Genomic DNA, 27,980 nt, shown 5'->3' with positions numbered 1-27,980 from the left:
ATAGTGATAAAAACCCATTAAACGCACTGCAGAAAAGTAAATTGCAAAAAAGAATATGCCAACAACTATAAGAAAAAGCAAACAAATCTAATACTAATACTATGTGAAATACAAATCTAATGAAAATTGAAATAAGTATCAAATAAAATATGCAATCAAATGTAATTCACTTCTTAAACCTAAAGGGAAGTACTAAACACTAAATTGAGAGCATGAAAGTGAATAGATCTAAGTTTTATCTAATTAGCACTAGAATTATTACATCTGTTGGGTTTAGATTTTAGATAAATAATATTTCAACTTGTGTGATGTAAGAGGGTGCTCTCGAAGTCAATTATGTTCTTCTTTCTTTGTTAATTTGAGATTTTATCAAGTTTCAAATCTAGGGATGACCACATTATGGGAACACTCTGATAGAAAGTAATCAAATCAGTGAAACATGCAAATAGTCATGGTGTTTAGAAACTGGATATGGCATCTACATTTTAAAATTGTAATATTAATTCTATACTTGCTTTTTTGAACATCGACGCTTGTTTGACCTAACATTTCTATAGGTTGAAGCTGACTTGGCACTTTCAGCCCATGCAAATGCACGTCGGTGGTTTGAAACAAAGAAAAAACAAGCAAGCAAACAAAAAAATACAATAGCTGCATACGCAAAGGCTTTTAAACTTGCAGAGAAAAAGACGCAACAAAAGTTGTCACTGGTATGAATTTACGTTGTTTATAGTACCATAAATAATCTAGTTTTCTGTCTCATCTTTTATTTTGTTCTTCTTTTATTGAAAGAACAAAAGTATCTTTGGGATAAGACTATTGAGATTTCAACACGTGATGATGGTTCACTGCAAAAGCAATGCTTAGTTATTACTTATTTGCAGCAATTCAATATAGTGATTAAGCACTGGAAAGGAAGCACAAATAGTGGCATATTTCTTATTGCAACCACCAACATTCAGATTGAGTCTTGACAATATTTAGGCAATGTCCAAAATTTGTGTGTGTTTATGTAGTCTTGCAGAACTCTATGATAAACTGCTTGATGAAGAGTTCGTTGACTACCTACTAAAGGATGGATTTTAGTACAAGTTAACCTCTTTTTGTGTTTCTTGGGAAGATCACTTATTTGCAGTTATTGCATTGGGATCATAAATCCAAGATTTTAGGACACTTAGGAGCGAAGAAGATGACTATGAATTTGAAGATGTATTTCTATTGATCGATGTGGTGTAGTTGGTAAAATTCATGAAAGGCTGAGCAAATATTTTCCACTTCCGCTCCTGAGTAGACCATGGGAGTTAGTTTCAATATCATTATGTCCATTTTTCTAAAATGATCCATAACTACGATCAGATAGTCATCACCTGAAAAGGTTTAAGCATGGTAAGGAGCTTATCAGAATGGCACAGGCTTCCTTGGAAGGTCACAATTTTACAATTCTTTAAAGCTAGTAACAATAGCATAGAGTGGTCGTGAGTTGACACAAGATATTATGAGGGCAGCTTTGTTTGGACCAGCAACATTTCAAATTCCTGCACCTCAAATTTCACCAACCACTATAGCTACACCATCTCTCGTTCTTCCCTCAACAGGCATTAGAGGTCCCACAATACAACCGAGTGTGGGAGCTGCTCAACTGTATGTGCCTCCAGGAAATAATCAGTTTTTATGGCCTGTATCTCCACCAACTATTCCAACACCAACCCCTTTGCAGAGAGCTTCATTGGGAATTCTTGGAGTTGGTACAATAGGTCAGTAGCCACAAATTTCTAGTGGTTTGGCAGAGTGGCCAAGTTCAAAGATTGATGGACCAACTTTGGTTGCACCTATTAGAAATGTTTCTGTGGCATTGGGTCTCCAAATTAAGGGAAATTCTCCCTTGTCACTCAAGAAATATGGTCTGCATAAAGAAAGTTCAACTTTTCAAGGAGGGTTAATTCCATCAGTACCATCAAAACCCTTGCAAGATAACATAAAAATTAAAATCCAGCTTGTCTGCAGGACTAAATGATGTTAAAGGCTTGTCTGCTGATGGAATGGTTTTTCTTAAGATTCAATTTTAGTGGAGATATTTTGTATGCTACCCCCTCTCAATATAAATAGATTGTAGCTTCCCAGCCTCTGTATTCAGTCAACAATGCTTCATCTTCTATGGCTCTTTACCAACATCAGTTGCACCTGCTCCAACTCTGGCTAAGTAGAATCAGTTAGATAAATCACAGAGCACATCAATTGTGTCGGTATCTATTGGAGTTGGTGCAACAACTTCAAGCCTGGGAGGAAATGCCCAACTGTCCTGGCCAAGGATGATGCAGTTTGATGCTCAAAAGTATACCAAGGTTTTCTCTGAGGTGGACATCGAGAGGGATGGAAAAATCACTAGTGAACAAGCTCATGATCTTTTCCTGAGCTGGAAGCTTCCAAGAGGTATTGAAGAGACAAATGAGAATATAAAGTTGATGATTATTTCTATGTCATTTTACTGAAGTGTTGGATTAATTAAGTCATTATGTGAGTTTACGCAATATCTTCATGGTTGTTGGCTTATTAAAATTTGAATTTAATGTAACATTTTTGAAGGCTGATATAGATATGTCGGTGGACAAATGAAACTTTTCTAAAGGTTCTAGTGGGCCTATGAATTTCTTAATGCTCATTTCATTATGTGTTTTATGTTGTTTCAATCAATAATGCTATCATAATAGCTAGCCATTAGATATTTTGGTTCCATCATTTGAGGATTGAAATCCATGTTATCATTGACATATCTATAAAGATCTATTTTTAATGGAGACTTTGAAGGAAATTTTTGTCTGACATTTCCATCACACTATCCTAACTTTAATTTCTGGTGTTCTTTTGGGTGCATCATGTAGAGGCTTTAAAGTAGGTCTGGGATTTGTTTGACTAGGATGGGGACAGTATGCTTTCTCTAAGGGAGTTCTGCATTGCACTTTATTTGATGGAACGATATAGAGAAGGTTGTCCCCTTCCTCCAGTGCTTCTTCCTGGTATCCAAATTGATGAAGCACTAAAGTCTGGAGCTGAAGTGAAAACTACTACACAACATTCAGTTGCATTCAGTGGAATGCCTTGGCAGCATAACCCATGTATTTTTCATTTTTACTACAGTTTTCTGAAAAAATACCTGTGGTTGAAATTCACACTTTCATTTCATTTTGTATTCAAGTCTTGTAAATACAAGTTTGTGCATCAGTTGTTTTTCTGAATAGATGCAATTATATTTTGATTTCTTCAAAGTTGGTAATTGTTTATCAGATTTTTTATAGTTGTACCATTCACTGGAAGAATATTTGTTTGTTTGGTTAATGTTTTTTGGTTGGTTGTGATCTGTTAAAAGTGAACTTGGGTATGACACTTTAACATAACATAGGCTTACAACTGCATGTAGTCATGGTTTCTTGGCCAGGTATGCATGGTGTTGTTCCTGGAAATATGCCAGGGAAATTTCAAACACCTGGAAGTGGACTGAATACTGAATAGTCGGTTTAGCAAAAGTCCTGAGTGCCAGTTTTGGAAATGAATTTTGTAAATCCGCTAAGCCGGGATGAGCAGAACACTTTGAAATCAAAATAGAAGGATGCAGAAGAAACAAAGAAAAAGGTATTCTTACAAATATCTCTCTTCAACAATTTCTTTGTTTTCAGTGGATTTTTCACACTAATAGTGACAAAAGGTATCAAGGGAAATCTGAGGTTTTATGGACTTATACATTGATGTTCCCATGTAAGTAGATATAGCTTATTATTTCACAATATTGACTAGATATTGTAGCACTTATTATATTCATTGATGCATAGTTTGAGATGTTCTTGTTGCACAGTTGGGTTGGAAATGCATGGTATTTAAGAGCAGTAAAATATTTGGTAATGTGCATATCATAGCTACAACTTTAATCAACAATTCATTAAATAAAGATGACCTTAAAGGGAACTTTAACTCATGCATGCTTGGATCCACTCGTAATATCTTGGACAAAAAAATGATCTTCTATTTTTCTATCAATAAATTGAAATGATTTCCCAATTCATCCTCAAATATTTTCTCTTGATTATCAGGTAATATTTACATACAGTAGAATGAAAGGTTGGTGACTTTTAAAAAATAAATAAAAATTAATGCTTATTAATTTCCACATTGAAAATTACACTTGTCACTTCTTATTCGCTTTTACTTAATCATTCATAAGCGTGTTTATTTCCCCAACTACTCGAGTAACATGCCAATTGGTTGAAACATGTTGGTCAGCTTGATGTGACATGATACCATACTTGGTATCAGACATTTTTAAGGTGTTTTTAAAATACATTTTAACATCTTCTACCAATCATGAGTGAACATGTGTATTGGAGTGGTAAAGTTGATTTGTGTCAACATCGTTCCACTTCAAACACCCCATATGAATCTCAACTCATTTCTTCGTTCTTGGATCAGAGTGTCGTTTATTGATTATCTCTTAGTTGTTAGTCCTTTGTTCATGCTCTATGCTCTTAAGGGCTTAATAAGACCAACACACAACCTTGATTGAATATGGATGGAATGATCTACAACACCCACCACTTCCAAAGCTTCAACCCATTGTTAGGGTGTTTTCATAGAGAACGATGGTTAGCAAGGACAATTAATGAAAGAAGTTAATTGATTATGATATCAAGACATTGATTCTCTCCAACATTATCATACAATTTGATTGTAGAAACAAAAAAAATATGCTTTTCTCAAAAATGGACTTTCAAAATTGATTTCATAACTTATAAGAGATTATTTTTGGAATTCAATAGCTTCAACTAAAAACCAATTTATTAATGCCCTTGGGGATTGATTATTTTTGTTACTCGTATTCGTTTTTAAACAAAAATTAAAATCAAGATTTTGAATCACCAAATGAGTAATTAAAAATATAGAGTTACAACATTTGGTTCTTATTGGAGATGATACTTCCCTTCAAGGCATTAAGAACCGTAGATTCAAACTTTTATCCCTCAAGTGTGATCATTCACTCGCGCCAGTTGATGAGGCATGGGGAAAGGTTAGGGACTCGATAAAATTGGAGCAGTGACCAGGACAAAGTTAAAAATTCAAGGAATTGGGAGGGTCCCACATAGGTTGAGTACTAGATAGAATGTCACCCCAACCAATGGGACCTATAAAGAGATACACCAGATATGTCAACACAAAAGGAGGGGGTGGAGAATAAATGTTCCCTAACAAGGAACAAACCACAAAAAGACACTAAAGTGGGAGCTTACGATGCACACACTCAGAATGCAAAGCATGCAATAAGATAAAAAAAACTAAGGGAAGAAGAGAAAGAAGCTCTTTGTTAGAGGGATTGGGTATGAAACTACCTTAGAGTCATTCAAATCAGTCTTTGTCAAGCATGGAGAAATTGTAGATGCAGTTTTCGTCACTAACAAGACCACTGGTAAGAACAATGGATATGGATTTATCACATATAAACATGTTGATTGTGCCTTGAGTGCATTGGAAGAACCCATCAAGATGATTGATGGTAGAATGGTTGTTTGTAATCTAGTTGCTACTGGGCAGCATCAATCGCAGCTGAACCAACTCCTTCAACAACCCATACAATCAGTTAATCCCTTTCAACTCCAACAACACCTTCTTCCACCCATGGTACTTGTACAACCCATACAACCAACTAATCCCTTTCAACCAGCTACAACAGATCCTAACTTAAGGAGGGTCTATGTGGGTAATGTTCCTAAAGACATGAAACCTACTAGAATGAATAATTTTTTCTCTCATTATGGAGACATTGAAGAAGGCCCTAGTGGTTTTGATAGAAAATATGGTAAGTACAAAGAATACTCCCTTATTCTTTACAAAACAATTGAAGCAAGAAATCGAGCCCTAGAAGATCCTATTAAATCAATAGATGGGCATCAATTTTTTTGTAAATTAGCATTTGAAGGACAAAAGAAGAAAGTTGCAGCCAATCAAGACCAAGTTGTTCCTAATTTCAAGGATAAAGGTGATGTAAATCACGTTTCACAATATGGTGGATTGGGTCATGGGCCAGTCAACCCACAACTTATTGGTCATCGAAATACCATGAACCCAACATCAGTACCAGTTACTGGTCTAAATCCATATGGATTAAGTGATGAAGCATTGCCAAGTTTTTCTAGAGACCCTGTTGCAACAAACCTTCCTTATAGTTCATTAAACTCATTAACGCAGTTGGACTTGGGCCACCAACTTCTTCTCCAAAGAACAACTTATGGTTGGGCATCACTAGGTGTAGGTAGTTATAGTCTTGATCCATATAGATCCTCTGGATATGGAAGTCACTCATATAGTAGTTTTGGAGGTGAAACATCTCACTATGGGATTTCTTCAAGTTCATTTGTTGCCCAAATTGCTACAGATGATGGAGAAATTCATTTCCCCCTTACATCTCATCAAATTCAACTCTGAAGGACATCTCCATCATCGAAAGTTCTTCTTGGCATGTGGTCTTACTACACATCCTAAGTTTGTGCTCATTCCTTTTCTTCTTCTCCCATTTGTTTTAGTTCATTTTCAATTTTCTTTATATATATTTGAAATGTTTGTTTTGGTATTTTGTATTCAACTATATGTCAAACAAAACCTATGATTCTTCGAGCCTTTTGGTTTGGATCTCCTTTATTATTTTTCTTCTAACGTCTTTCTCTGGCAATTGATGAGAATAAGTTTAGAGCAAGGTTGGAAAAACAACATGTTTCTAGCATTTTTTGTTTTTTTTAAAGTTTATTTTCACTCCTTTTTAAAATGTACCCTTTTGAATAATCAAATACCTTAGCTTCTTTCTCTAGGGGATGTGATGATAATAAGCATAATTCATTGGGGTAATTGAGGCTACTGGTTGGTATTAAGTATGGAGTTAAAGTCAGGTTGGCCAAATCATAGAGAAAATCTATGTTATAATTATGGTGTATGGTTACTATGTGTGACGAAAATTCTAGGCAAGATGTCATGGGAAGAAAGGGAACTTTGTTTACAGGGTACATTTTAGTATGTGTTCCATATTATGAATCTATTATCTTAACTACTTTTACTATTATATTACCAGTTGTTAAGCTATGTGAAAATAAGCACTCCAAAAAATATTGAATTTTATGAGAGCGGTTAGGTAAAAGGGTTTTTGCAAAAAGTGGAGAAAACTTTGAATGAATTCATAGTCCATATTTAGTGTTAGGTTGTGATTTTATCTTGTGGCTTTGTTATTTTCATGTCAATATTGTTCTTACTTATGCATTCATAATGATATCAGGGTGTTTTTCATATATGTTTCTATTCTTTGTTGCAAGTTGGAGCTCATCTGACTGTGGATTCTATTTGAGCCAATGTTGATTTCCATCTCTTCTTTTTCTTTTATCAAAGAGTTTTTGTGGTGTATGCTAGAGTTTTTCAATTGACTATTTTACATCAACTTTTGATGTATTTTCCTATATGTTTTATTAGTTTGGCTATATCTTATAACATTGACCTGAAATCAAAACCACAGTGTTGGACACAATTCGGTGACTCCAAGGAGGCTTATTCTTGGTGTGATAGGCTTGGAGTTTGTCTCGTTTGTTGGCATGATTTTGAATTATTATGAGTGGAAAGTGTCCCAGAAGCACATGATTGTTTAACAAGAATATTATATACTTTGGGATGCATTTTTTGTGTTTCAATAGATTTCAGTTTGTCTCTGCATATCCAAAACCCAATAAATGTTTTGGTTGCTTAATTGTTTTATTTTTTGTTTGATAGGTGGTTTGGGCCTTGAGATGAGTGGATTCTTTGGCTCAATAAAATGTTACCGTGTGGCATAAAAGTAGCAACTGTGAATCAAGAAAAGGAAACGATTCATATTTGTTAAAGAAAAACTCCTTTCATGAGTTGTAATGTTGTTTTCTTAGGTTTTGTTATTTCGTTTTGTTATTTCAAGGACTTTATATAAATTTCAGCTCGATATGTTTACTAAATTGTATGATTTTGGAGACTAATATAATATTAGAATGAAACCATATATCATGTGGTTAAACCCCGATATATTGACCCACCCGAAATCTTTGACAACCGTCAGATCTCGTGGTTCCAGATCGACGGCCATCAGTGCTCGGTGCATTGACTTTCATGTACGATAAGCGTGCCAATAAACAAAAGGTAAATATCAATGTTTTTAGTGGGTTTTCAATGTATTTTGGTTAAAGGGGAAAACAGTCAGAGTTAAAAAGGGTGATCTGCGGGGTGATTTGGGGTTTTTTTTTGGGAAGTTTGCTTCCGGCTACATCATTTGTGGTATCAGAGCAAAAGAGAGGGTTGCTTGCAGTGAAAATGCCGCCAAGGAGAGGATCTGGCATTGGTCGATGAAGACCAGAAGCAAATGCAATTCTATTAGAAGAGGTACAGAGTCTATGTGCGTGAATGGAGACAATTGAGACACCCCAGAGAAGAGCACCTGATGAGGGAGATGAGAGCTCTTTAGAAGAATCTGCTGAGGAGGAGGTAGACAAAGATAATGAAACTACCAAAGTCATCAAGATGCTGGCGAAAGTAGGAGGAAAACCTAAGGTGGAAATCCCTATGTATGAAGGGAGTCTAAATGCAGAGGAGCTAATGGATTGGATCACATCCTTAGACAAGTACTTTGACTATGAAGAGGTTGATGAGAAGAAGATGGTGAAGTTTGCAGTCACCAGATTGAAGGGTCATGCAGCTATCTGGTGGGACGAGGTAAAGACATCAAGAATGAGGAAAGGGAAGTCCAAGATCAAGCAATGGGACAAAATGGTAAGTAAAATGAAAGCCATGTTTTTGTCTAAAGACTATCACTTGAATATTTTTAAGCAATTGCAAAATTTAAGGCAAAAAGGAATGTCTGTTAAGGAATATACAAAAGAATTTTATAGCTTGAGTATTAGGGCATGACATGTAGAGGATGATATCGAAAAGGTAGCTAGATATATAAATGGCTTAAGGTATGATATACAAGATGAGATTAGCTTGTTAAGTCTGAAAACTATTGAGGATGCCTATCAAGCAAGTTTGAAGGTAGAAGAGAAAATATTGAGGAAACAAAGTCAAAGGAATAGAGGAAAAATCTTAGCAAGAGGTAGAGGAGCTACCAGATCAAGGGGACAACAACATCAACATGAAGTAGGAAGCTCAAGTAGAAAACCACCAGAGAGGGGAAAATCTAGCAAAGGAAGATTTGTGCCCAAAGGAAGAGGGCGAGGAAGAGATGTTCGGTGTTATGCATGTGAAGAATGGGGACAGATGTCATGGGACTATACTCATAATAAACTAGCAAGTCAGAGGAGTGCGAATGTGATTGAGACAAAGCCAGAACCACCTTGACTTATGGAAAATGAAGAACCTCTTGAAGAAGGTGAATCACTATTATTAAGAAGAACTTTGCTTAGAGCAGAGAAGGAGACCGGAGAACCTGCATAGAGGAAGAATTTGTTTAGAACTACCTATAAATCAAAAGGTAAGTGTTGCAAAGTAATAATTGACAGTGGAAGCACTGCCAATCTTTTTTCTATAGAGATGGTGGACAAGCTAGGACTAGCAAAGACCATGCACCCTACTCCTTACAAGGTGTCACGGTTACAGAAGGGACATCAGATTATTGTGACTGAACAATGCAAGGTGGAGATACAAATTGGTACGTATAAAGATGTGATATTATGTGATGTGATGCCCATGGATGTATGCATGTATTGCTGGGAAGATCGTGGCAATTTGATCGAAAAGCTATTCATGATGGAAGGAGAAATACTTACACTATGGAGAAAGATGGAACTAAACACATATTGTTGTCGTTGAAGGACGATGCTGACAAAGGAACACCTGGAAGTAGTGTTATGCTAATAAGTGGAAAGGAGCTGCTATAGGAACTAGTGAAGAATGAGGAGTTGCATTTTTCTATTGTGGGAAGACCAAAGGTAATTTTGACTTCCATAAACTTGGATGATTTGCCTGAAGAAGTTAAAATTCCGTTAGATGATTTTTCTGATATTATTGTGGATGAGTTGGCGAATGTATTACCACCGATCAGGAGTATTAGTCATCATATTGATCTAATACCAGGAGAAAGCTTGCCAAATAAAGAAGCATATAGATTGACTCCTCAAGAGAACACAAAAGTTGGAAGGCAAGTGCAGGAAATGATGGATAAGGGGTTGATCAGAGAAAGTCTTAGCCCATGTGCTATACAAACAGTACTCAGTCCAAAGAAAGGAGGAGAATGGCGTATGTGCACAGATTCCAGAGCTATCAACAAGATCACAATCAGGTACAGATTTCCTTTTCCATGCATGGATGATTTAATGGACTATTTGAGTGGATCAAAATACTTTACTAAAATATATTTGAAAAGTGGATATCATCAAATAAGAATTCGAGAAGGTGATGAATGGAAAACTACATTCAAAACAAATAGTGGGTTGTATGAGTGGTTAGTGATGCCTTTTGGACTCACTAATGCACCTAGCACATTCATGAGGTTAATGAATGAAGTCTTGAAGGAGTATGCAGGTAAATTTGTTATTGTTTATCTTGATGATATTCTGGTTTTTAGTAAAAGTAAAGAGGAGAATTTAGAGCATCTTAAGTTGGTCCTAAGAACTCTGCAAAAAGAAAAAATACTAACAAATCTGAAGAAATGCAATTTTATGAAGGAAGAGTTGATTTACTTGGGATTTATTGTTTCCAAAGAAGGATTGAAAATGGATCCAGAAAAGGTCCAAGAAATTTGGAACTGGCCTACTCCCAGAAGCCTATTTGAGGTAAGAAGCTTCCATGGACTTGCAAGTTTTTACATAAAGTTTATCAAAGGTTTTAGTCAAATTTGTGCACCAATCCTTAAGACAATCAAGGAGATCAATTAGCTATTTAAGTGGATAGAAGCAACAGATAGAAATTTTAATTTTCTGAAGAATAAAATCACAGAGGAACCAATTTTAGCTTTGCCTAATTTTGAGAAAGTCTTTCAAGTAGAAACAGATGCTAGTGGAGTTGTAGTTGGCACAGTTCTGAGTCATTTATGTTGTAGTAGATAGATTTTCTAAAATGGCACATTTCAATGCATGTTGGAAAACTAGTGATGCAACACACATAGCTAATTTATTATTTTCAGAGATTGTAAGATTGCATGGGTTACCTGTAAGTATGTATCTGATCGAGATACCAAGTTTGTAGGGCATTTCTGGAGGACTCTTTGGAAGTAATTGGGAGATAACCTCAGTTTTAGTTCAACATACCATCCTCAAATAGATGGATAGACTGAAGTAGTGAACATGAGCTTGGGGAATATATTAATAAGTTTAGTATATTAGAATCCTAAACAATGGGATTTAGCACTAGCTCAAGCTGAGTTTGCTTACAATGATACTCCAAACCGAAGCACTGGAATGAGTCCATTTCAGATTGTCTTTGGAATGCATCCAAGAGGTGTGTATGAGCTTAAGAATTTGGGAAAACAGGAAACCAGGAGTGCAAAAGCTGAAGAATTTGCAAAACAGATGTAGAGATTACAGGAAGAAGTTAAAGGAAAATTGTAGGAAAGCAGCAACAAATATAAACAGAGGGTAGATCTGAAAAGAAGAGAAAAATAATTCCAAGTGGGAGACTTAGTGATGGTGCATTTGAGGAAAGAGAGATTTCCTACTAAAACTTACAACAAACTGAAAATGAAAAAGGCAGGAGCTTGTAAAATTGTAAGAAAATTTTCAGCCAATGCATATGAGATTGAGTTGCCAGATGGGATTGGAATATCCCCCATTTTTAATGTTGCAGATTTGTATCCATACAAAGAGGTAGAGATAGAGTTACAAGAGGAAACTACAGGGGATGAATTTAAAAATGTGAACTGGGAAGAACAAATGCCAAGACAACTAAGAAGGAAGTGGAAGCTATTTTGAAGAAGAGAGTATCCAAAAGAACTAGAGGACATACTTATTTCCAGTATCTAGTCAAATTGAAAGGACAGCTAGTGGAGGATGCTAGCTGGTTGACAACAAAAAAACTACAGAAGTATGGAGTAAGTCCTGAAAGTTTTGAGGACAATTCTTTTCTTCCCCGGGAATCTAATGCAAGAACATCTGGACTTAGCCAACAATGTGAAAGTTTGTTCACATGTTGTGGCTAAACAAGTTGAAATTCATTGACCTAATTGGTCAAAAGGCAATTTTTACTGAGAGGGTTTGATCTCTCAAAAAATGAATTGTATTTCATTATTGTAATAAGTTAGAAATTGTCTTATTTTAGCCTTAAAGATGGGTTTCTAGTATAGGTGTGAGATAGAGCTAGAAATTAGAAGATTTGTTGTTAGATTGATTAAATTAGAGATTGATTTGTTAGATACAGTTAGAGTGATATTCGTTGGATAAAAAGAAGGAAAAATGTAATGAGAGAGGGATGATGGGTGGAGCGAGAGCAGAGAGATAGTGGGTGGATTGTATTTTTGAGACAGAGGTCTTTATCTGTGTAATCAGGCCTAAGGCCGAGACTCTGTAATTTGTTTATTATGAATAAATCAGTGTTGTGGGCATAATTATATAAACAGCCCGTGGAGGCCTCGAATGCTTGTTTTTCTCTATATTCGGATGATATTGGTGTTGGCTCTATGTCTTTCATACTTTATAATAGAAATATTGTGTTAAAAGATCAGTCGGTGAGTTCATTCCATCGTTTTGGTTCCGCAAGCGGAAAACCCAAAATACACTAAGTATCAGGTGCAAAACACATTCTATTTAGAATCTGGACTTCAAATTATTATGGGTGGAAATTTTTAACGCTATCAGGTCCATGGAACCCACATCGCACCACTCCAGTGTAAAAGAATTGACTTGTTGCATTGCTGAATAATGAAATCGCGACATAACCGGATCTGAAATGTTATAGAGAAGGGTTGATAGTCTATTGGGTCCACAATCATTATTGCATCGCCACTTTAAAGCGCAAGGTGTCTGGTAGTTGGACTTTGTGACTTGTGATCAGGCGACCAAACCTCAGCTGTTGGATCGCGATCATTGGATCACTAGAAAAACCCGCTACAGTGGATGGTTATCGGGCGTGTTGAAAGCCGTAAGCGGTTTTAAGTGGTCTGACCCTGATTCCATTGAGGAGGTGCCATGTAGCAAGGCGGAATAGAACGAAACCATATATCGGGCAGTTAAACCCCGATATATTGACCCACCCGAAATCTTTGACAACCGTCAGATCTTGTGGTTCCAGATCGACGACCATCAGCGCTCGGTGCATTGAATTTCATGTATGCTAAGCGCACCAATAAACAAAAGGTAAATATCAATGATTTTAGTGGGTTTTCAATGTATTTAGGTTAAAGGGGAAAACAGTAAGATATAGTTAAAAAGGGTGATCTGCGGGGTGATTTGGGTTTTTTTTTGGAAGTTTGCTTCCGGCTGCGTCAACATATTTTGCCATTGTAATATCATTTATGAAGTTGTTGGGTTAAATTTATGATCAAAGAAAAATGAAGTATTGTGCATGAAATCAAATGTTCACCAAGAATATGTCAGTACTATAGATTTTTTGCAGATAACAGTAATATTTGGAAAGTAGGAAAACCTTGAATGTTTGCCATAATATGAACATGAAGACTGAACTTGTGTTTGCAGGTGACTGAGACATACATATAGATATGTCACTATGTTTGTGCTACAAGAGTTGTGCATGGTTTGGATGATTGATACAGATGGGTAGTGTTTTGTCATGATGCCTGACAATAACTTAGAAATTTGAATTGATGATTGAAATATGTTTTCAATGTAGATCTCTCTATGATAGAAAATTTGGACTTGACCTGATGTCTAATGATTTGATTTGATGATTCTTTACTTTTGTTGATATCAATGCTATGTGGCCATAATGACCTATGTGGGTATTCAGAAAAATGGTTTTGTATTAGCTTCCTTGTTCGCAGCACAATGGTTGAGGTATTGATAGTTGTGATTCAACATGAAAATGGAGCTTGCATGACTCATCCTTGGTGTATGCATTTGCACCTAGTGACAAAAATGACTTGTATTATGATTATGAGAATGACTTGATGAAGTCTAGATTGGTATTGCATGATAGATGAAAAATTGTTGGCATAATAATAAAAGAATTCAAGAATTGATATGAGCTCTCCCTGTCACCCGGTTGAAAGAATTAATACTGTGATATTGATGACTTTCATAATAGTTTGATATGGCTTCTAAATGTTGATAAGATGAATTTGTTAATGTGATAGTACAACATTGATTTATGTAAGGCTGATTATGTTGGATCAGCAAGGCATTATTCTTAGGGCATTGCATGAAGAAAGCTCCCCGATCCAGATATGTCTATATTTGATAGGTATCTGATGAAGTCAGGATGATGAGTTCCAAGGTATGACTTTGATTTAGATTATGGTTATGGTTTTACATACTGATGGTCTACCCTTGACAGGTGATGTGCCTCTAATGATCTAAATAATAGGGAGATGGATTCTGAAGCTCGAAATGATGTATCGTGGCATGTTGAATCGATTTCTGGAATTTTGGAAACACATTCTATATTGAAAAGCAATTGGATTTTTTTTGAATAATGGAAATGAAATTGCTTGGATACTGCAATTTTAAGTTCAAGATGTTGAACTTGACTTGGAAACCATCAGTTGATTTAAGCATTGATGTTCCTTTTTATATATATATATATATATATATATATATATATATATATATATATATATATATATATATATATATGATATACATAGAACCTGAATGAGTTCATGACTCAGCTGCTTCAATCACATTGAGTTACTGCTGAACATCCTTTGAGATATATGCATAAGATATCAATTCTTGATCTAAGATATTCTATATATGTTATGTATGTATTGTTGATATTTGATATTATTGTTGATGATAACATTTGGATGATGCTTTAGTATAAGATCTTCCATGATATCGTGCATGAAAGTTCCATAAATTTACACTCGATTGAGATTGAGTATGATGTTGCTAGCATATCTAGCTGCGAGGTAGGATGAAGAAGCTCCTTAGAAGAGTTGTCTGAGAATGATATAGATATGACATGCATACATTGGAATGACATAGAGTGGGATCTAATTTGAAGAAAATCCCATATATATATAGTTGGGACTGAGATACTCTCACATATTGAGACAGTGCAATTGTTCGAAACAAGCTTAGGCTTGTGGTTGGCAGCTCATTGAGAGGGAGGATAAATATGGTATTGTTTTGTGATTTATATGATTATTTATGATCTAACATGATATTTTATTTTATGTCATGTATGAATAGGAAACAACTACTATTGAGACAATAAGATACCAGATTTGAGTATGCTAAGAGTAGCATTGATTGAGGACATAGAGCCAAATCTTCTTCCTTGTCTAAGCTCCCAGGGCGAGGAATTTAGATAGAGGGATCTTGGGGTTGAGGAAACTTTGGAAAATAAGGTATGGCCACTATCTGTTACCCATAGGGTTGGAGATCCTAATCCCATATCTTCATAGGGTTGTAGAATGTTGATCCCCTGTCTAGTCTTTGCAGAGTATACCCCAGTTGGTATCATACCCACAAGCTGGGCTTGTCGGGAATACCACTCCCCATTTAACCAACCGGATGAGAGTGTACTTGGGGTGTACAACCCAAGTCAATTATGATGCAGGTGTTCTACCACATGGCTATTCAAGGTCATTGATGGGAATATCAGTAGGAAATATGATGGATTGAGATAACCCTATGCGGTTTTGGGTTAATATTGAGCTCCTTTCCTAGGGTTGAGATGTGCTCCCCTATGTGTTTGGATACCCTATTGTTCAATATGGGGTTGTAGATGTATAAATACCCCATGATATTTTGGGTCGAGATGTGTTCCCCGATGCGGTTCCAGGTTGATATGTGCTCCTTGATGATATGCTTCCTAATGATGATATTCCAGGTAGTATCCCACTAGCAGAGATTCCGAGAAGACACTTGATGGATATAGGGTGGTATCTTAAGCTCCCCTTCAATAATAAATTATTCTTCTTATAGATTCGATAATTTTCAACATACGAGAAGGAATAATCAAGAGATAGGAATAAGCAAGGGATAGATCGAGATGTACACTGATGATTTGTGATTATGAGATACTTCAAGTGGTCATGGAATTATGACTGCATGAAAGAGACAATCAATGATGATACATGATGAAATTTGAAGATACCATAATGGCATATTGATTGACAGACAAATATTGGTAGGTGGAATTCTCCCTAATTGAGAGGGAGTGTTAATTTTTACAACTGCAATCAAATTCCACATTGGATAGATCATATGATGAAGATAATAATTAAAATATATTCCTCTTTTCGAGAGGACCAAAATCGACCTAAATATCAAATTATTTGGACAAGCAAAAGTTGGTTTTTGAATTTATTTATTTATTCATGTATATTGGATTCAGTCGGCCCTAAGCACATGTACAATTGGATAGGTCGGCCTCAACCCCAAGTGAACCCTCTTGAAAACCTATAAATAGAAGTGACCTCAAGCTCATTTTGACACATTGATTATGCCATCTTCTCTTCTCTTATTTTCTTGGTTCGTACAAGACTAAAAAAGGAAAATTCACACAAAGGTTCTGAAACTATAGGGTCAAAGCTTGCACATGTCTAGGGTTTCTGGGTCTCAGACGTTGGCTTGTAACTATGATTTTTCATCCTTCGACGTTGACATAGTATGGTTAAGAGAGCATCATGGGAGTCTCTAACATTGGTATAGAGTGTCTAAGGGAGTGTCCAGGAGGCTAGGGGTTCTACAGTCCAGTCTGGTCCACAGACGCATGCACATAATGGTCTAGAGATCATCAAAGCTGCAATATATGCTCGCACAGAATCCTGAAGAGCGTGTCCATGGTTTGAGGAAGATCTAGGCATGTTTGGTCCCTGAACACACTCATACAATTCACCAAGGAGCGTCTAGGACTGCTATAGACACTCGCACAACTCCTCCTCCATGCATTCAGGACCAAAGTATGAGTTATTAGTATGTATTAGTGTTTAGCATAGTGACAACAATATCCAATAGTTGACTACAGTTAGTGACAACACATTACAATCCTTCGAATCAAGTTTTTGATTATAAGCATGATTAGATTCATTTCATAGATATCATAGTTGTTTTGTTTCATAGATAAAATTATGGATCATTGTAATCTATTTTGCGGAATCATTTGATGATGATTTAAGAAGAAGAAGAATTTGCAGGGGTTTTACCTATTGTGGGTTTTTCCCTGGTCTCAGACCAATTCTAGTGTCTCTACATGTGTGCATGCTTTCTTCTATTGTTCCTTTATGTTCCACTACATTGATGATGATGATGATGATGTTATTCTTTCTACATAGTTGCATATGTTCATGAATAAGAATGTAAATATGAATAATGCTATAGTGTTATGGGGTGAAATTATTGTGTTAATAAAGAAATGCAATTATCAAAGCAAAGATCAATGTAGCACTATGAAAAGTTAACAATATGATGCAAAAGAGATGGACATGATGCATCCACATGTAAGTTTCCTTGGGACATAATTGAGCAGGAAAGAAATGAAGCCAAAGGTAAAACCAATGATAAAGGGAAAGGTAAAACACTTGAATCTGCTCACTATGTTGTGCCATATTGCAATATTGGAGTAACTGAAGAATTATTTAATGCTTCACTTGCTTCTTGGAAAAATTTTAGTTGCTTGATTCAGGGGAAACTTGCCACATGAATTTTGGAAGAGATTTTTTTGAAGAATTTATTGACAACATTGATGGAGCAGCATATTTTGCAGACAAGTCAAAACTCAAGCCATCAGGGCTTGGCACCATCAAGCTCAAATTTCCTGGTCTTCCAAACTTTCTTCTGCATGATGTTTTATATCTCCTAGATATGAGGATAAACTTGTTGCCTTTGGTCCACATTTGTTAGATAGGACACTCCATTAATGTGTTTGATGGAAAGGTTGAGGTCAAAAAAGCATCATATCTCTCACTTGTGAATAAGGACTTCTGAAGTTGTAAGGTACCTCTACTCGTGCACATAACTTTTCATACACTTCTCATTATGATGAAGGTAAATTTCCATCAAGTATTTTATGGCATGTTAGATTTGGACACTTGAATTATGACAACCTTTGTATGTTGAAGAAAAGTGGTGTTACTGGTTTGCCTATAATTTCTAGAAAACTTAGGCAATGTGATGCTTGTATTCTAGGAAAGCATAGCAAACAATATTTTCATGATTCTGATTCTAGAGCACATAGAAAACTTGAACTCATTCATTCAGACTTATGTGTCCCAATTCCAATTCCTTCTATTAGCTGTGTATGTAAATAATAGGTGTCCATATAATGCTATTAGAAACAAGACTCAATATGAAATGTGGTATGGCCACATTCCTTCGGTAAAGCATCTCAAGTTCTTTGGTTCCACCTGTTATACCTTGATACCTAAGGTACAAAGAAACAAACTTGGTGCAAGGAATCATAAGTGTATCTTCTTAGGGTATTCAAATACCTCCAAATAATAGTGTCTCTATGATGGAGTTAATAATAAGTTTGTAGTATCTAGAGATGTGATATTTCTTAAATCTTCCAAGGCTGACAATGTTGTTGAGTGGAAGTTTGATCACTTGGATAGATTCGAACATGCTAAATATTTTCAATAATTTCGTAATGAGATTCCACATATTGAAGGGGGGGATTCCCATATTGGATAAATCTATGGAATCTTATTCTGTATCACTCTCTCCCTCACATGAAGCTCTAGCCACTAATGATACTTTGATTGATGTGATTGAAAAAATTGAGAGACTAAATCTTGACTCAATCCCAACTCAGTCAACTGAGCAACCTAGGCCATCTCAAAAAGGTCCTCCAAAATGGCTGACAAAGAAACTTGAAAGTGTTAATCCTGGTGAGGTTGGAAATACATGAATAAGAAGCTCTACTAGACAAAATGAAGATGATGTAAATTATTTTTATTCACCTGTTGATATGGATGTTTCTTATAATTGTGAGCTGAATTTGTCTTCAGATTTTGAACCAAATCCCTTCAAAGAAGCCGCTTCTCATGATGAATGGAAAGAAGTGATGAAAAAAGAGTATGATGCCTTGATAAAGAATGGAAGTTGGAAGCTGGTTGATCCTCCTTTGGGAACCAAACTAATAGGATGCAAGTGGGTCTACAAGAATAAGTATAAAGTTGATGGTTCACTTGACAAAGAAAAATTTAAGCTTGTGGCAAAAGGTTTTGCATAGAAGGAAGGAGTCGAATATGAGGAGATGTTTTCACCCATAGAAAAATGGGCTACCATCTGGACACTCTTTTCCTTGGTAGCTCAGAATGGTTGGAAAGTCCATCAAATGGATGTAAAAACTACCTTCTTGAATGGAGATCTAAAATATATATATATATATATATATATATATATATATATATATATATATATATATATATATATATATATATATATATATATATATATATGTCTTAGCCAGAAGGATTTGTTATGAAGGGTCAAGAACATAAAATATGCAAGACTGTGAAATCCTTGTATCACCTCAAGCAAGCACTGCGAGCTTGGCACTAGAAGTTAACATAGCATATTCTAAAACTCAACTTCAAACATTATGTTCTTGATGATCCAACTTTTTTTGTCAACAAAGTTTGCAAAAACGTTGTATATCTTGTGGTGTATGTAGATGATGTTTTGATGAAAGGGAATAATGAGAGCTATAGTGCATCCATGAATAAGGAATTAAGGAAAGGTTTTGAAATGAAAGACTTGGAGTATGTTCACTACTATCTTAGTATTGAAGTAACTCAACATACGAAGTTTATATTCCTCTCTCAGAAGAAGTACATTGGAGATCTGTTGACAAAGTTTGGCATGGCTGAGTGCAATCCTTAGACTACTCCAATGGAACAAAACTTAAATCTCACATCCACTAAAGGAAAAGAATTTTAGGATGCAAAAAAGTATAGATAACTTGTAGGAAATCTGAACTACCTAACTACTACCAGACCAGAAATTTCATTTGTTGTTGGAATCCTCTCTAATTTTATGCAAAAGCCTTGTGAGGGACATTGGTCTAATGCAAAAAGAGTTCTAAAGTACTCGAAGGGAAATCACGACTTTGGAATTAAGTATACACAGGTGGGTGACTTCAGCTTGATTGGATACTCTGATTCATGCTTCGATGGAGATAAATAAATTGGGGTATCTACTTCAGGTTATGTTATGAGTCTTGGATCAAGAGATGTCTCTTGGAAGTACGCAAACAATCAGTTCCAACAAATTCCACAATAGATGAAACAAGTGCATTCAACTCCACTCATGATTGACAACACTTTTGCAATAAACTTGGACAAGAACCCAAATTTCCATGATCGAACTAAGCACATCAATACAAAATACCATTTGATTCAACATCATGTTGAGCCCAAGATGATCCATCTATGCCATTGTTCCGAAAATGAGTAGATTGCATACATATTAACCAAAGTGCTTGGAAGATAAAAGTTCAAAAGATTTAGAATGATTCTTGGACTCACCAACATCCCTTCAAATTAAAGGGGGGGGGGGGAATGTTGACACCTAATCATTGGGTTTGGGTGAATATGTGTAAAATAATGTAAATAGAAAATAAGGAGTGTTGGTGTTACGAGAATAAGTCCCCTAGGGCTTTGGGTCAGAACCACAACAGACCAAGAGTAATCTACAGCAAGAAACATGCATAAAACTCAGGAAACATGCTTAAATAATCAAACTATGCAAGGATGAATGTACCCGAATGTCCTTTGTTTGGGTAGTTCTAGCACGGGTTCAAACCTTATGCAATTCCTGATGGTCTTCGACTCTGCAAATAAACAAATTCGAATACACATAGCAACATATAGATAAATAATTTTAATGAAATCAACTTTATATCATCTAAGTAAATGGTTAGTTATACATCAAAACAATCATTCATACATGAACCATAACAATAACATCTAATGCGTAAACTAATTCGATCTTAGGAACAAGACATTGTTTCTTTTTATTGTAGAAAACTATAGTAAACATGGAAAGAGTTCACCTAAGTCTTCCTCTTTCGGCTCCAAGCGGAACCGTCCTCCAGGTCCATCCAGTCCCAGTCTTCAACAACCTCCTTCCATAACCAATACCATGATATCTCAAGCAAGTGTGAGAATATCAACACTTAGGAGATAATCTCAGTATAATAATTCTATATCTTCTCTCCTCCTTAAGGCCTTCCCATAGAAGTCTTTTTATACTTCTCCCAATTATTTTTTTAGTTGGGTAAATAGTTGGGAACAGTTGGGCCACGGGAACTAGGAGGTAATAAATAAATAAAACCCGTGCACTCTACCCATAGTTAAGGAAATTTAATTTTTTTAAGTGTTTTAACACATATACGCGGGTTGGGTATTGACTAACCCGCGTGTACACACTTTTATCACAAGGAAAAGTAGCGTAGAGGGAGTAAAAAACTATTTTTAAAATATTTGGACCAAGTCTGGAAGGAAGGGTTGCCCTAGGCCACAAACCAAGCATCAAAAATACTAAGGGTGATATTTGGAGCTATAACAGATGTCCCCAATATATGAGGTCAGAAGGGGTACATGATGGACAAAATGTATTAAATATATGGAAAGGAAACCTGTCAAAAACTAAGAAGGACTTCACCAGATTTCAGCCTGCCAAGCCATCAAAAAGAAGATCAGAAAGAAACAATTGTCTGAGGCGGGCATACCCATGCTCAGAGAAAGTAAATCATGTCTGCATATCAAGTACACGTGGATCCACTATGTCTACAAGTATAAAAAACTGAAAGTACACAATGGATCATCTGATCACGATCGAACAAGTACATGTCTGAACATCACATATATAAAAATATGATCAATGAAGCTAAAGAATGAAGCTAATCACTGATGTCAAAAACTGATCCCAATAGTACCAAATGAACATGATGGAATAAGATGATACTACATCATAACTTGTATGCCAACATATAAGATGTTATTGTGAAGGACTACAACATATAATGTGGATGGTGTCAACTAGCAGCAACAGGAGCAACTAACAAGCGAAACAAAGAATGTTGATGCAACCCGAGGTCTTCACCAACCGTCATGGTACATTTCTACACAATGGGAATAAATGATCTGAAGTCGACCATGTGAGAAATCATTTGATTGTTGGTCATTGATGTATACCGTTAAAAAACGCGAGACTACTCACCGATAATGATAATGAGAGTCAAGGTACCCAGTATAGTCTAACAAGTGCAAATGAATGAGATGAGGTCGAACACCTAGAAGAATCTACCAATCAGGGGACAATGATGGTTTCCCACTGTCGATAGCAAAGGATCTGCCACTCATGACTGCAAACCCCAAGGTACTTCCAAATGGACTCTAGATCTTTGCCCCAGAGCAATGAGTCGTAGTCGATAGGGAAAGATCCACTAGAAGGAAGGCATTAAGGCATCCTTCATCAATCTAGCATGAGTGTAACCTGTAGGCCAATAATATGGAAGGAATCAGATGAAAAAAGATGTATTAACCCAACCGAAGCACGTTTCCAGCATACACATGATGTAGCTAGTGCACGATAGAAACCCTCTGAACCAACCAATAATGAAACTTGACACAGAGATGAGGAATCCACCAATAAGGTCAAATGGAAACCAAGGCACTGCACGAATCCCAATGTGTGATAATGAAAGCTGATGTCGAACACAAGGGAAAACACTCAGCCAAAGACCCATGATACTGATCGATGTTGAGCACAAGGTGACCTATCAATAATGAAAATATGGCTAGGGTGTGGCTCTAGGCCTGTCCTTAGAGAAATATGTCATCGTTGATAAGGACAAGACCTGCTAGCAAGAAGTCAAATGAGACCTTCTCAAATCGGCACGAGCAAAGGACCAATATAACTGATGTGATGACAAACAAGACACTGACAACCAGGGATGGCTGACTGAAAAATAGGTCAAGAGACACCGTAGAGAGGCCAACTCAATCTTAATTCCCTTGAACAAAAGCATGACTCAATGATGACTATGTGGCAGCATATGATAACTCTGTATAAGTTATTTATGCAGGAGGCACAAACGAACTCTCCATATGATTGGAAGAGATAACCAATCAGAGGAGAATTGACTCAATAACAAGGTTAAGGTGTACCTAAGTCAAACTAAATCCCGTCCAAAATGGAGGAGAGACTTTCTTTTGAGTGCTTTGTTCAAGGGTGACACAACTGACTCTAGTTGCCAACAATATATGGAAATGTTGTCATGTTCCCGCTCTTTTTGGAATATATAATTTTTTTTTGTCTTTTTCTTTAAGCTGGAAAAAGAATAAAAGAATGCTATAGTACAATGGAAAGAACGAGTGTCAGTGAAACAGATGATCTAGTTCCTGGGATGGGAACAATCCTATTCTGAATGCAGGGAGGCGAAACTAGTCAAGGACACTCAAAGGGATGTTTCTTCCATGGATCAAAGGGTGTGTCAAGTTGCAGAAGCTAAATGATTGCAGGTTTGAGTTTTCAGAAGACATGGTCAAATAAGTGGCTTAAACACGAGTCCAAGTGAAGCCGACTCAAGGTCAAAAGGTGCAAATAGTCAAAATGCAATGCAACAATACAACTCAACACAAAGGAGCCTCTAGGGTATAAGGCCAGGACGAAACAAAGAAGCAAAGAGAAATGAGTCTTCAATGCACAAGTCATGACGAGACTAAACAGGACTCCCATGCCTACTCAATATATCAGCATGGGCAACAAATGTCAGTGAGGTGATAACTACGATGCCCATGTAAAGGATGGCTCTACCATGTGTCATGATTTAAAAATCAGCGAGTGAACATGGTTTACTAATCATAACACGATGGGGTCGACCCTATGGCTAGTGTATTGACAAATGGAGGCTGGTATGCAGGATGCAACGGAAAAATGGTTTCCCTAACCTATATGCCAGTGAGTAAACAATACTTGCCATGACGGGTGAGCGACCATGGAATCGATATGAAATCTCGAAGAAGTGTCCATAATACCCTGAAAAAATGACCTATTCCTGAAAATCCAAGCTCACAAGTTAAAAGATTCATGAGAAAAAAAAATCAAGTTTTTAAAAAAATTGACATTTTCAAAGCTATAAAATGACCTTTTGACTCACCATTTGTGCCATTTGTGTTGAGAGCAAAAGCTATGGAGAAAAAAGAGCAAACTTTCCCCCCAAAGAATTGGACCATTCAAATTGGATCAAAATCATTAGGTAACTCTTAATTCAAGCTTGCATTACTTTGTGATTGTTTTTAGAATTTTTTATTAAGGTTTGACCGTAGGAATTTATGTTAAAAATTTCAATGCGGCGTATACGCGGGTTGGATATTATAGACCCGTGTATACAAAGGCCCTACACGCGACTGTGTGTGAAAGGAACTCGCGTATACGTGGTTTGAAATTTAAACACAAAAATCTAACAGTTGAAACTCAATTTTTTTTTTCAAGATGACAATCACATGGAGAGAGAGGGAGCATACCACCATTGATAATGAAGTTATGAATGATCAGCAGGCATTAGATGCATGGGATGCGGCTTGTTGAAATTTTTCAAAATTCCCAATATGAAGGCTAACACCCATTTTCTTGAAATGCTAATCCACTATTGGAGTATCAAAGATGATGCATTTATGATTGATCAAATTCCCTTGCGAATAGAGGTGGAGGATATCTACTTTATCACTGGTCTCTCCCGGAGAGGAGAGGTTGTACATTCGACTGGCCGTACACGAGGTAGTCTTTCAATGGAAGACTACGTACACATTTACTATCTTGGGCATTCAGAAAAAATTGGAAGCCAGATTCCAATAAAACATGTGGAGAGCTTATACTTGAGGATTCTACTATTCACCATAGCTAGGATAAACAGATCAGCCTCATTGCACCAAGCTTCACGAGTATCTATGAGCTTGGTTGTGGAGTGCCTCACCACTATTTTTGATTGGTGTACACCTCTTCTTACCAATATGAAGAGCCAGTTGTCCTCTATTCATAAAGGGCAGACCAAAAATTTTGGATATGGGAACATTTTATGCTCCTTCTTTGAGAAGGTTCTTGGGCTACGTCCCAAAGTATCAGTCTCTATCAGTAGCCCCCAAGATTGGGTAGGTGGGTTGACCTGATGAAATGCCTTGGAGGCAGGGACGTGCCGAGGACTGCTTTCGATGATGAGTTCTTCTCCTAGTGGGAACAACAAATAATCGTTATGGATGACTATCCCTATACTAGCATGGATTTCAGAGGAGATTTAGACTTGGTGCTGCCACCAAACGTAGCATGGGGAGAGATATGTAACCATTTTTTTAAAGTTTTCATCAATTTTTAAGATTTTTTTTTTATGTTTTTTAAATATGATAATGAACTTAGAAATATTTTTGATGGGATTAAAATACTGACGTAATGATCATGTTCTAGATGTGGGTCTGGTAAGACCCAATGGATTCCCGTGGCACACGCGTCGTGAAAGAGGTGCCGCAAAGGCGGCTGCTGAGACAGAGAGGGTCCTATATGAAGTCCAAATAAATTTGGTGAGATTGACTCACCAGGTACCGATGGTGGCAATAGAGGACCTACCAGAGGAGATGCAGCGTCGTGTGGTAGGAGTACCACGAGACTGGGTTCGCATACTTCGGCGTGTGGCCAACGTAGTAGTCACCTTCTTAGCCGCTCATCCTGAGCCGGGTCATAGATAGACTGGACATGATTATGGGCATTTAGTCTCAATTTTGTATATTATTTTTAACACTTTATGTACATACGGGCAGTTTTATGATAATATATATATATATATATATATATATATATATATATATATATATATATATATATATATATATATATATATATATATATATATATATATATATATATACAGTTCCAACTTTTTGATGTTTGTTTTTAAGTTAATGAATGATGGATATGCCAATCTAATGCTTAATTAGCGATAGAAACCGCTAATGAATTTTAGATCGTGGAATGTGAAAATAAGTAATATAAACAAATGACCATTGCAACACCCTCACTCTAAAAAATTGGCGATATAAATAAGGATCCCGAACCTGATAAATGTTATTTAATTGTGACACTACCAGTTGTGAGTCAAGATACACTACCAACGAATCAATTCCATAAGAAATAGCTTCAGATAGTAAATTAATAACGATAGTATATTTGACAATATTATTTGAAGCAGAACTAATACATACTCCCCTTGACACCATCAACTGACCAGATTGATAATAAATCACCCAAGCCGCGGAAGCGAGATTCCAAGTGTGCCGACTAGCACCATCAGTAAATCCGAAATAGACCAAGTCATCCATCAGCATCTGCCAAAACAGATCAAAAAAATGTCAATATCACAACAACTCCCGATAAAATATGTACAAAAAATACAAAATATACAAAGAAGTCATTGCTCGGTCGTAACCTAAGCAAAATACTTCTTGATGTAGAGCCCATTTCGGGGCTTCGCCAACTTTTTCCCTTCAAAATCAACTAATTCATAAGCCCATTTTCCTAAAACTCATTTCACTATAAAGGGACCATACCACATAGACTTGAATTTGCCTGCCCCCAAGGCGTCTTTATCTTGGTCATAGACCAAGACAAGGTCGCCTTCCAAAAAGACTCAAGGACAGACAACTTTACTGTATTGAGTTTTAACCCTTTTCATATGGGCCTCGTTTATTATGGCGGCATCTCAACACTGCTCATCGAGATGTTCCAAATGAATGAGGCACTCTTCGAGACTAGAGGTATCTGGAAGAAGCTTAACAACTAGCTTAAGGGATGGGATTTCATATTCAATAGGAAAAATATATTCCAGCCTGTAAACTAACTGAAAAGGTATAAAACCGGTGGCATTTTTTACCGAGGTTCGGTATGCCCAGAGAGCTGGGTACAACATGATATTCCAATTGGAGAGATTTTTGTCGATTGTCCTTTGCAGGATCGTCTTGAGGGACTTATTCACGGTTTCAACTTTCCCATTGTCCTAAGGATAATACGAAGACGAATGCTCTTGCCAGAAGCCTAATTTAAGTGCCAATTCTGTCATTAGTTGGTTTTGGAAATGACTGGCATGGTCAGTGACAATCTCTTGGGATACTGAAATGTGAAATAATCTTATTGAAGAGGAACAATGTTGTTGTTTCACTATCGTTTTTATAAGTAGGCATGGCCTCAGCCCACTTCGTAAAGTAGTCTACAGCCACTATAATGTACTTGTGATTTGTTGTTGAAGGTGGATTACAAGTAGTAAAGTCAATGACCCACTTTGTAAAAGGACCGAAAGTGACAATAGGAGAGGAGCTAGATGCGCGTGCATATTCCGAGTATAGACTTGACAAGGGTGGCAACGTTTGATTGCTTCAATACAATCTTTGAAAATCAAAGGCCAAAAGTAGCCAGCACGCAAGAGTTTCTGGGCTGTAGCAAGCCCTGAAAGATGACCATCACAAGCTCCATTGTGGCAATCATTGAGCATAGAATCGCTTCCTCTAAAGTTAAACAATGCCTAAGGATTGAATCAACCCCTCAGCGATATAATGTATCACCAATGATGACATAGTTCTTAGCCAGGTGATGTAATTTTCGACGTTCATCTTTAGAGGAAGAAGGGGGGAACTTCGAAGTCTGGAGATAGATGATGATATCTCCATACCAAGGATCTTGTGAAGAGATGAGGAATAGATGTTTGTCTGGGAAACTTTCTTCATAAACAATATCTTCTTCACAAGGCAGCTTGGAAATTAATTCTGCAAAAACCAATGACTTCTTAGACTTGATGGAAAAAAACTCGAGATCGAATTCTTGTAAAATAACAAT

At 36.5% G+C, this 27,980-nt stretch overlaps 2 pseudogenes; both read left to right on the top strand.

Moving 5' to 3' along the window:
- Positions 1–2,010: 2,010 nt before the first annotated feature.
- LOC149221934 (uncharacterized) lies at positions 2,011–3,741 on the top strand (annotated as a pseudogene).
- Positions 3,742–5,043: 1,302 nt separating this feature from the next.
- Positions 5,044–6,522, top strand: LOC149221933 (uncharacterized; annotated as a pseudogene).
- Positions 6,523–27,980: the final 21,458 nt, after the last annotated feature.

Source organism: Pinus tabuliformis, chromosome Q (assembly GCF_031772625.1).
Source record: "Pinus tabuliformis cultivar Carrire ecotype Pingquan chromosome Q, CPIR1, whole genome shotgun sequence".
Classification (NCBI taxonomy): Eukaryota; Viridiplantae; Streptophyta; class Pinopsida; order Pinales; family Pinaceae; genus Pinus; species Pinus tabuliformis.
The sequence above is the reverse complement of the archived record's forward strand: the minus strand, read 5'-3'. Positions and strand labels throughout refer to the sequence as shown.